General features: G+C 33.8%; 1 pseudogene across 1 annotated transcript in view; it reads left to right on the top strand.

The window, feature by feature from the left end:
- Window positions 1-683: 683 nt before the first annotated feature.
- LOC143226719 (maltase A2-like) overlaps window positions 684-11,413 on the top strand; it is a 63,367-nt pseudogene continuing 52,637 nt past the window's right edge. Inside the window, exon 1 of the transcript XR_013014719.1 lies at window positions 684-788. The product of XR_013014719.1 is annotated as a maltase A2-like (transcript). The remainder of the gene's footprint in view (window positions 789-11,413) is intronic.

The following is an 11,413-nucleotide window of genomic DNA, read 5'->3' as shown; positions in this document are numbered from 1 at the left end:
TTGGTTTGGTTTGAATTTTACGCGAAGCTACACGACGGCTGTCTGCGCTAGCCGTCCCTAATTTAGCAGTGTAAGACTAGAGGGAAGACAGGGCTACTCTTGGGCTACTCTTTTACCAACGAACAGTGGGACTGACCGTAACATTATAACGCCCCCACGGCTGAAAGTCCGAGCATATTTGATGTGACGGGGATTCAAAACCACGATCATCAGATTACGAGTCTAGTGCTTTAATCACCTGGCAATGCCGTCTCTTTTATCTGGGTAAAATAGGTCTTCGACATATAGACGAAACCTATCTCGATCATGGTGAAGTTGTCCCAACATTTTCAAAACAAAATGAATACCAAGAATGAAAATTCTCAAATATCATTATTTTGTTCAGGTTAGCGTAAATTCAATATGCAAAACTATAAATTAAGTTAAATTTTACGTGTTCACCAGTGTTGACATGGGGCATTCCTTTATTTTCCTCAAAAATGCTTTAGTCAGCCTCGCATCGAGACCTTGTTTTAATTCATTCATATAATTAAGACGTTACCATCCAGAAATTAGATTTGCTACCAAACAGAAAAATAATTTGATACTAAAAAAATACTTGGAAAGACATTCCCGCTATTGTAGGTTGGCGCAGGCGTAGTGGCCAGGAACTTGGCTATCCGCCAGATTTAGCGCTTGCGCGATCGATGGGTAAAATTTGTCTAAGAGAGTGAGGCGTGAGGCAGGGTGTAAGATTGGCGTCAGATCTAGTTGTCTTAGTCAAAGAAACGGAGCGTTTGACTTAAAAGGTAAGATTTTATGTCTTGACTGTAGGACCGCATATATTTGTAAATGATTAGTGGCCAATGATTAGGCCTCGTTATACAATCCAATTAAAAAATATTATCACACCGCAGAAAATGAGAATGTTGAAGTTTGGGAAAGCCTAAATCAAATTATCCTTATTTATTGCCCCCCGCTAGTACAGCGGTATATCTCCGGATTTACAACGCTAAAATCAGGGGTTCGATTCCCCTCGGTGGGCTGAGCAGATAGCTCTTTGTGGCTTTGCTATGAGAAAACACAAACACCTTATTTATTGCCGTTGACCGGGAGAAGAATAATTCAGATTAAACCTTAAATAATACTGCAATCAATTAGATATTTTATTAACATGCGTAAGGTACTTTGGCTTACATATTAAACTACAAAAAACTAAAAGTGAAATAATAAGTGTGTTTTAATACGATTTTTGACATACACGATATCTGTTTAAAATTTCATTTAAATGTTCTTAAAGGTTTATTTTCAAGTTTTGTTTTGTTTTGTATTTTCTGCTGTAATCTTTAGAATGGTGATAATGAACATAAGCATATATAAAATTCAGAAACGGTTTCTATAAAGTGTTACTTCTATCAAAGTTTTCTTCAGCTTTCACATATCTCGAGCTGTTTGTATCCATCGGGCTTTCCCTATTATTATTCAAGCACACTTCACTGTAGTACACACGTATTCATTTGTGTGTTTTAAGTTCAGAATTACACAGATCATAGTGCGAAACTCTGTAATTCAAGTATAAAGCAAGATATTAAAGTTATAAATTAAACCGAAGATATAGATATCATGATTAGTAGAGGGCGCTTTCAATATATATATGTGTGTGTGTGTGTGTGTGTGTGTGTGTGTGTGTGTGTGTGTAAATATATATATATATATAAAGAGAGAGAGAATCAAAGACACAAGTAGACGTTCGCCTTTACAGTTGGATAGTTTGATACATAGATTATTACAGTTCCTGTAGCAGGTCCGTTCTATATTAGCATATCATATTAAACGTAAACATTTATTTCAATACTTTATTGGTTATCTTCTTCGCCATCACTGTTATTTTATCCTTCTCTGCTTCTGATGAAAACATAACATCCGAACAGTTTGTACATAATATGTGTCATACACATAGTTTAAGTCGTAATACTGAGACGGATAGTAATCTGTAGTTGTGTAAGGGGAAGTACAGTTTAATAATAGCTTGACGATACTAGATAGCAAGTGCTGCTAAGATATAAAACTAAACTGATGAGAAAACTAATTAGAATGTAGCTCACCCGGAAAGCACTAACATAGGTTTAACTACTTCGTCAATAGTACGGAAAGTGGAAAGAGAGTCAATACGAACTAGATAAAAAAATTCAGTTTAACCAGTAAACAAAGTCAACCTTAATGATGCTCCAACAATTAACTACAACTGACTGATTTTACTGATTAAAAGATGCTAACGAGCATGGTGAGCTAGTTCAACTGGCATGATGTTAAGGAGCTAAATGACTCAGTTCCACCGGCTGGTGTACTGACTGGGTACTAACAAGCTAGGTGAGTTAGTTCAAGTGGCATGATGTTAAGGAGCTTAATATCTCAGTTCCACCGGATGGTGTACTGGCTAGGTACTAACAAGCTAGGTGAGTTAGTTCAAGTGGCATGATGTTAAGGAGCTTAATATCTCAGTTCCACCGGATGGTGTACTGGCTAGGTACTAACAAGCTAGGTGAGTTAGTTCAAGTGGCATGATGTTAAGGAGCTAAATGACTCAGTTCCACCGGCTAGTGTACTGACTAGGTACTAACAAGCTAGGTGAGTTAGTTCAAGTGGCATGATGTTAAGGAGCTTAATATCTCAGTTCCACCGGATGGTGTACTGGCTAGGTACTAACAAGCTAGGTGAGTTAGTTCAAGTGGCATGATGTTAAGGAGCTTAATATCTCAGTTCCACCGGATGGTGTACTGGCTAGGTACCAACAAGCTAGGTGAGTTAGTTCAAGTGGCATGATGTTAAGGAGCTAAATGACTCAGTTCCACCGGCTAGTGTACTGACTAGGTACTAACAAGCTAGGTGAGTTAGTTCAAGTGGCATGATGTTAAGGAGCTTAATATCTCAGTTTCACCGGATGGTGTACTGGTTAGGTACTAACAAGCTAGGTGAGTTAGTTCAAGTGGCATGATGTTAAGGAGCTAAATGACTCAGTTTCACCGGATGGTGTACTGACTAGGTACTAACAAGCTAGGTGAGTTAGTTCAAGTGGCATGATGTTAAGGAGCTTAATATCTCAGTTTCACCGGATGGTGTACTGACTAGGTACTAACAAGCTAGGTGAGTTAGTTCAAGTGGCATGATGTTAAGGAGCTAAATGACTCAGTTCCACCGGATGGTGTACTGACTAGGTACTAACAAGCTAGGTGAGTTAGTTCAACTGGCATGATGTTAAGGAGCTAAATGACTCAGTTTCACCGGCTAGTGTACTGACTAGGTACTAACAAGCTAGGTGAGTTAGTTCAACTGGCATGATGTTAAGGAGTTAAATGTCTCACTTTTACCGAATGGTGTACTGGCTAGATAATTGCCATATGAGTGACTTTTTAGAGTATTAGTTTCTGGTGTACTGATTCACGTACCTTGTTTGTAAACACATTTACTTGTTTATTAGTAAACAAATAAATGAAAGTTATTTTGTTAACCATTTGTGAGAGTATATGTAACTGTTATCTTTTTTTACTTGGTTTGAGATAGACACGATATTCAGTACAGTTATTACTGGCATGATGTTAACCAGGTACATGGATCAGAACAACTGAGTCAATAGTGCTGATTTCATGTTAACGAGTTACGTGAAGTGATACAAGCGAATAATAGCAGTGATTTAATTTTAATTAGGTACATGAAACAGTACATTCGAAGAACAGTAATAGCGCAATGTTAACCAGATACCTGAATCAATACAATTGAAAGGTAGTGCCGCCGTAATATTAATCAGATACATGAATCAGTGCAACTTAAGTATAACTCTCGTTTAATTTTAACTAAATACGTAAATCAGTACAGCTGAGAAATAATGATGGCCTAGTGTTAACAATATACATACTCAGTACAACTAAAAGAAAGTACCAGCTTAATGGTAACCAGATAAGTCATTCGATTGAAATGAAGGAAATCACTATGTTAATGTTAATCAGACACGTAAATCAGTACATTTGGGGATAGTGCGAGCGTAACGCTAACCACAGGGGAGGGGAGCTGACACAACTTAATGATCATATTGGCTCAATATCAACCAACTACGTGAGTCGAAACACCTAACGTATGGTACTAGCTTAACCCTAGTATCGTGTATTTAAGATGATAAACTTTTGGGATATAATTTTTATCTTTGTAAACATACGTTAATGCACATTTTTGTGTTTGAAAAAAAAATCCTTCATCCTTTAATTCGTTTGCGTTTCTCCAAATTTAAATGACCAGAACTAGAGGCTTATCGAATTACAGTAATGTAACAGGCTGATGCGCTGACCTTTTCTCTTTCGGTTTACGTTTGAGCAGGTTTTCATAAAATTACTTACCTGCCTTACCACTCACTTCGTATTTTCATAAGTTTTTAAACTAGCTATTGAGATCGTGTTCGTACGTAATGAATAAAAACATTTGCTGCTATGTAAACTAAGGTTGCTGGCAATCCTTAAACTGAGAAAATCGAAAGAAAACAAATCATCTGTCGCTGCTTGAAAACCTAACCAAGAAATCTCTTTTCTTGCTGTTGTTATATTTTTACCCGTATTTTCGTTTTCATTTTCTGATGTAGACCATTAAATGTTCAACACTAAATTTAACCAAAATATTTCTTTGATTCTTGCTGAGACGTAAAACGAGTACCATCCGAACATATGTAGTTACTGAACATGAATTAATATTGTCATATTAAAACACACCCCGTGGTATGTAAATTTTCCGCTTTCTACTTTCAGTTTCTTATCTTAAAAGAGGCAAGAAAGCACATTTGGTGTGATTAATGAATTTATGGTGTAATTCGCGATGGTTTTACTAGAACTTAAATTTTATGTTGCATCATTTTATAGTTTTTAATTCCAATAGAATCAATGGATTAACCAGAATTTAAAATTCGAAGTTGTTGCTGACAATTTTAATTCGTCTTGTCAGATAATTTACATTTTATTAAAATGGAAACTAAGTTTTTGACAGTGAACTAAAGAGATTAAAACTTTAAAAGCACTTTTTAAGCATGAACTAATCCTCTGATATATGAACCATATCACATTCAACTAAGCATTTTATATACATATACGTGTATATTGCTCAAAGTATGTAAAGGGCTGTTTGTATTTTGGGTATTTGGCTTTTTCAATTCAAGTATTTAAATTTATAATAATCATGGGCTTTCCACACAGAAAAATAAGTGCCTTCAAAAGACGTCTCATACACTGCTTTTATTCACTTACTCCATAATTTCATGAATATTAGAATGAAGAACATCATTTCTGTTACGAGCCTGATGTAAAATTAGACAGACATGGTACGGTGTTTAGTACTTAAACGGTTTGGCCTGATGAGGAGCTTACTATTAACCCAATGCATAACTGGGAATGAATATGAAACTACGTTAGTTACGGACCTCATGCAGGACTAGGTACGGTGTTATGCACAGGAAGTATTAACCTGGTTGAAAGCTAAAACTCTAGCAGGACTAAGTACAATCACAATACCAGGTTTTTGTACGGATCTGGTACATGAAAGGAAAAGATCCTCATTAAAGTGTGAAACCGGTTTGACATAAGTCACTTTACTAGCTAAAACAGGTCTCATATTAATGTGTCATTGAATTTGATAGGAACGTCACACAAGGCAAGCTGTGATCTTGACACTGATATGGGTACTTCATACCTCCCTGAGTTTAACACCAATCAGTTGTTTTACCAAAAGCCTAGTTAAGAATGGTATTGAAACTTACGTGAAACCTAACTAAATAAGTTCCTGATACTTATTTTGGTACTTAACTGAAACCTAATTTGTGTAGTTCTGACCCTGATACACATGGTATACTTACCTTACATGTAAACTAACACTCAAAACTTACCTGATTTCAGGCTGAGTACTTCATACAGGACTGGACACTTGTGTGATATAGAAGTCAGTAATGGTCGTATACAGATTTGGATATTTATCCTTACAGAGCAAGATACCTGACCTGATACATAGATGGGAATATTTATGATATAAAACTAGACATTAAAACTAATTATTAGCCTAATACGGACAAAATAAGGATCTGACAATGACGTGGATACAGAGCGGAAAACAATACCGATTCAGAGATAAAAATGTTCCTGATATTGGACAGGATAATAAAATTCATTATTAACCTAAAACTGACAGAAAGAAGTTATGCCAATGAACTGGATACAAGCTTTATACAGAATTGAGGACTAGGGTGTAAAAGAGCTGGATATGAGACGTGAATAATTAGTTGTTCACAATGTTGGATATATGTGGATTTTGTTAAGGTACACAACAGTAAATATATAATAAACCCTAAATATCTAATATTGTCTGAAAACATATTTTAACTGTGAAGACAATAGTTACAATTTCATGTTTTAAAGAAAACATTTGTTTGGTCACATGTATTAATACACTTTTCCTTCGGTTACTATTTTAGATCGTCATTTTTAGTAGAAGGCCTTAAAAAGTTTAAGTTATTATAAATCGTACTGAAAATTGTTAGCGATCCTCAATTTGCTTACCTGTTCTTTTCTTTAATAATATTGCTCTATTACTCATAACAAAAATTTTTATAAGCCCCCCCGTCTTTATTACCACGTGATATCCATTCAAAATGCTCATTTTTTCTACTTAGTTCAGTTTTTTATTTGATAATTAAATACTCTCAAAGAAACTACGAAAAACTTTACTTGTTTAAGTGAGCATACCTTCAATTTAAGCCTAATCTGGTTCTGTAAATTTCAAAGAGTTCTATGTTGCTAACTATAGATTATCACCAGAAATAATATATATAGAAATAAACATTTTTCCTCTCCCGGAACATGATAAAACATTGGTACATTTCAAGTTACTTCGTGTAGACAATAAGGTGATGAATTCTCTCTCTAGATATAAAATAGCCTCTTATTTTAGAAGTTTTATTGTTTATACCTTTTATCGTACAAGCAGAATGGCGTTTCAAATCCACATTTTTTCAATGAAATGTTCACATCTGCTAAACAAGACGTGTTTTGATGTACTTAAGCTGTTGTATTACTCTCTTTTTGAACGACATAGTTCCTGAACTATGTCTTGACGAGATATTTTATCATTCTATACTTTGGAACTGAACTGAAAGTATGAAAAGCGTATGTTTTAGCACACGTGAAATCTTTAAAAAAACTCAGAATTTACTATTGTCACGCAAAACACAGTTCTCGATTTCCTTTAAATTTTTAGTCTTAGAATTATTTCGTTTGAAAGAAGAGAAGTTACGAGAAAATCTCCATTTAATTATTTTCATTGAATATAAATAAATCAACATTTTCGCTGTCAACTTTAAATTTATTCACTTGTGTAAAGCTGACTCTCTGTAAGCACGAACATTTCAGATTACATTATAATAAGAACGGAACAGAAATAACCAAGTTTTCAGAACTAAAGAACGAGATTTATTTACAGTTTATTATAGACCCTAAGTTTTCAAGATAATGAGAACAGAAACTGTTCAAGTTTATTGTAACTTAGAGAATTCAGCACCCCTTACCTCCACACACATTAGCACAGCGATATGTCTGCCGACTAACAACGATTGAAACTGAGTTTCGATATCCGTGATGAGCAGAGCACAGACAGCCCACTGTGTAGCTTTGTGCTTAACTTAAAACACAAAATATGTGTATAATCTAGTACAGTAGAAACAGAAAATATTGCAGAATACTGAAAAGCTTTAAATTCCTCATAGAAACATATTATTATAACACATATATTCTACTGTTGGAAAGTCACTCACTTTGTTTTAATAAATACGTAACATAATGATATGTATCTGTAAAGATAACCTGTGAATATGTTTACTCGACGTTTCTGGTCACAGTAATTAAATAATATTTTTTCCTACAAGAAAGACACGTCTGACATTTGATACCAGTTTTTCGTTTATTTTAATTCTACGATGAAGTGAGTCTGTCTTGACGTTCTACCTGCTGTTTTCAAGTTTGGACAAGGTGCCATTGAACATAATGGAAATTCTTGTCTCTGTGATGAGTTTGGATATATGAGGAAAAAAACGTGACTCCAATTACATTCTGTGTAATCTATTTCATTCTTGGCAGTTGGAGCTAAACTCACACACAGTGGCTTGAAGTTTTCCAACCTAAAACGCCTTAATGACCGAGTTAAGCCAAAAATGTAGTGTCTAGTCGAATCTGACTGGTTTTCTTTAACGTGTTTTCCCAAAATATTTTATAAATATCAAATTAATTAATTAATTAATCTAATTGGTATTGAGAATGTTAAATTAGATAAGTTAATGCAGATGAATCACAAGAAGTAGATTGAGAAAAACGTGAATTCCGTAGTTAGTTCTATCTGGTCAGCTATCTAATTACTTAGCTCAAATACTTTACCCAGTAATGCAATGCACATTACAGTACTAATTGAAATAGCTAATTAATTACTTACCGATCTGTTCTGAGAATATTTTTAATCCTGATCGAAGTAGTTGATCAGTTTAATAGAGCACCAAACTCACCTGTTGGAACATAGAACCTATTTGTAATGAAATCTACCTTATTTATTCTGAGGAAAATTCTACTCTTGATCAAAGAAGCTGATCAGTTTATGGAGCATCTACCTAGCCTATTCCAGTACAGTGTCTATTTCTGATACAACTTACCCAATCTGTTCTGATAATGTTTCCAGTCCTGATGGAAGTAGTTGATCAGTTTAATAGATCACTAACTCATTTGTTAAAACGTAGAAAATGTTTGTGATAACGTTTACTCGATTTATTCAGAGAAAACTTTTAATCCTGATGAATGTATTTAGTTAGCTTAATAGAATACTGACCTCACCTGTTAAAACATAGAATCCATTTAAATAAAACTTACCCGATCTATTCCGCACAAGGAAGATTTCTAATTGCAAGGAAAGCTGATCATTTTATTAAGCATCTTCCTCGTCTGTTTCTAATAAAACTTATTCAATTTGTTCTCAGGAGGCTTTCAATCATGATGAACGTAGCTGATCATGTTAATAAAACAGATTTACCTCTCATCTGTTGGAACACGGACTCTATGTCAGACGAAACTCACTGTTTACAAGTTAGAAACTTCTCTTGTGGCATCGATGGGAAATCTGATCAAACTAGAAGTCAATTAATTTTATCGTTAGTGAAATTATCCGCCCGTTAAATAATTAATTACCAGTTACAGAATACAACAGTATATTCTAGGCTTAGTTTAGTAAAAAAATATGAAATTGTATTTCATTATTATTTTATTATTCACCAAAGTTGTGGCATTTTAATTATACACTTTAACGACGATATCAGATCTCAAGTAAAGTGAAACTATCCCCTCTTCCATCAGTTTTGAACATTTGCATATCATTCTGTAACAATAAAAAAAGTCAAATCATACAGTGCAGGTGTAATGTAAAAACCAACAACTTTAATAAGCGTGATTAATACAAAAATAATAAAGTTCTAGTACTTAATTTTTTTCTAAACAAAACTTGAAAACGTAGGGGACTTAACTCTGTGAATGAGTAAAAAAAAATATTACATAGTTTTATGTTACCTTAGTTTTCTTCATATTGCTAGGTTTGATTTATCTCTATATACAGGCAGACCTTCAGCCCTTCTGAATTACTAATAAACATTGACAAACCATTTGTTAGAAAGGTTCCAAAATGATCAATTGTTTTTAAACGAAGGAAGAAAACTTTCAAATAAAAAAATGGTTGCTTCTTTTCTAATAGACAATGTATTTTCTTTTAGAGGGGATCTTGTCACGTTATTTTGCAGAACAATCGAGATTTTCCGATACAAAAAGAAAAAATTTGTCATATATACCCAGCTACGGATGTTTCTGAAACTTTTAGAAAGAAACTAAAGTACACCGTGTCAGTGGAAGTCTACCAATCTCTATCCATCCATCTCACGTAGTCTAATTTTTAGTTGAATATAATACGTAATATTCTTATGAAAGATAATAATAAAAGTTCAAAATTCTATTTTCAATGACCAAATCTCACTTACACAATTTATAAACTAATATATTTAACTTGCTGGTAATAATTGCTTGGAGCTAAAGAAATTTGTTTGTAGTCAACAGTAGATTTAATGAAATTACCAACAGCGATATCTAGTAAATTGTGTTATTTTGTAATTAGTAAACTATGGAACTAATCATTGGATTAATTAAATATCATTAAGATGTTAATAGCACAAAATTACGATACAGCCTCACTACAATCTCATTATATTAATGGATTACGAAAGATTGTACTGAGCAATGGAAAACTGGAAAGAAAAATATTGCTGTGAACAAAGATCGTGAAAACTGTAAATCTTAGTAAACAATAAACGAAATTGCTTCCATAACGCAATCTATAACACAAAGAGCTAAAGCCTTGCTTCATGACACACTAGCGGGCTTGTTTGATTAACGGTTGATAATTCAGGACTTACTAGATTTAACAGATGAAACACCTCTCTAACACAAAGAAGTTAAATGAAGTCAAAGCTCTAATTATTTTCAAGACATTTACTTGTAGTTTCATTTGATTAATTGATAATAAATCACAATAAATAAAATTGTTTTTGCAATCGAAAGAAATTAAACCGTAAAAATACTTTTATTTTAAAGAGTGAAAGTACTGTATAATTAACTGTTTTCAATTATTATGCAAAAGACGAGAAAACTGGAGGAAGTATGTTTATACAACTAACAAACAGAATAGGTAATATTCCTTTAACTCTTACTTCTCCGCATAGGTCTATGTTTCAATGCTTCGTGTGAACCCGTAAAAATTTCTTAAGTCGAAATATCTGATTGCGTGTGTGTTTGTGTTTTTCATATAGCAAAGCCACAAAGGGCTATCTGCTCAGCCCACCGAGGGGAATCTGATTGCAAATAAAATATTATATATCTCCTCAAATTTAGTTAGTCACCATTACTAGACGTTATTAATTCATTGTAGATAATTCAAAAAAGATAAACTGAAGTACCTTAGTAACAGGGATGACAGAGATCAGCTTTGGACATCACCTAAGATGCAACATTAGAATAATACTGATATTTTCATTTCCTCTTTCTTAATTGGCCCAAAACGACGATATTCTAGTAAGCAAAGTATACATGAATGTTTCATGTTTCTGTTGATGTGTACCACTAACATTTCGAAGTTTGATACAATGAAAAGGTTTGTGAAACAAGTGTATCACAAAGCACAAGTGTTGTGTATCAGCGGTAAATCTGAGGGCTTGTCTCACAAAAGTTACATTCTGTGATGGGCACGGCATAGATAGCTTATGGTGTATTGTTTTCTTATTTGTGAACAAACAAAGAAATCATTTGTTCAAGAGACGTTAAACCTTAAAAGTCAC

The sequence above is a fragment of the Tachypleus tridentatus genome, chromosome 1, assembly GCF_004210375.1.
Source record: "Tachypleus tridentatus isolate NWPU-2018 chromosome 1, ASM421037v1, whole genome shotgun sequence".
In the NCBI taxonomy this organism is placed as follows: domain Eukaryota; kingdom Metazoa; phylum Arthropoda; class Merostomata; order Xiphosura; family Limulidae; genus Tachypleus; species Tachypleus tridentatus.
The sequence above is the reverse complement of the archived record's forward strand: the minus strand, read 5'-3'. Positions and strand labels throughout refer to the sequence as shown.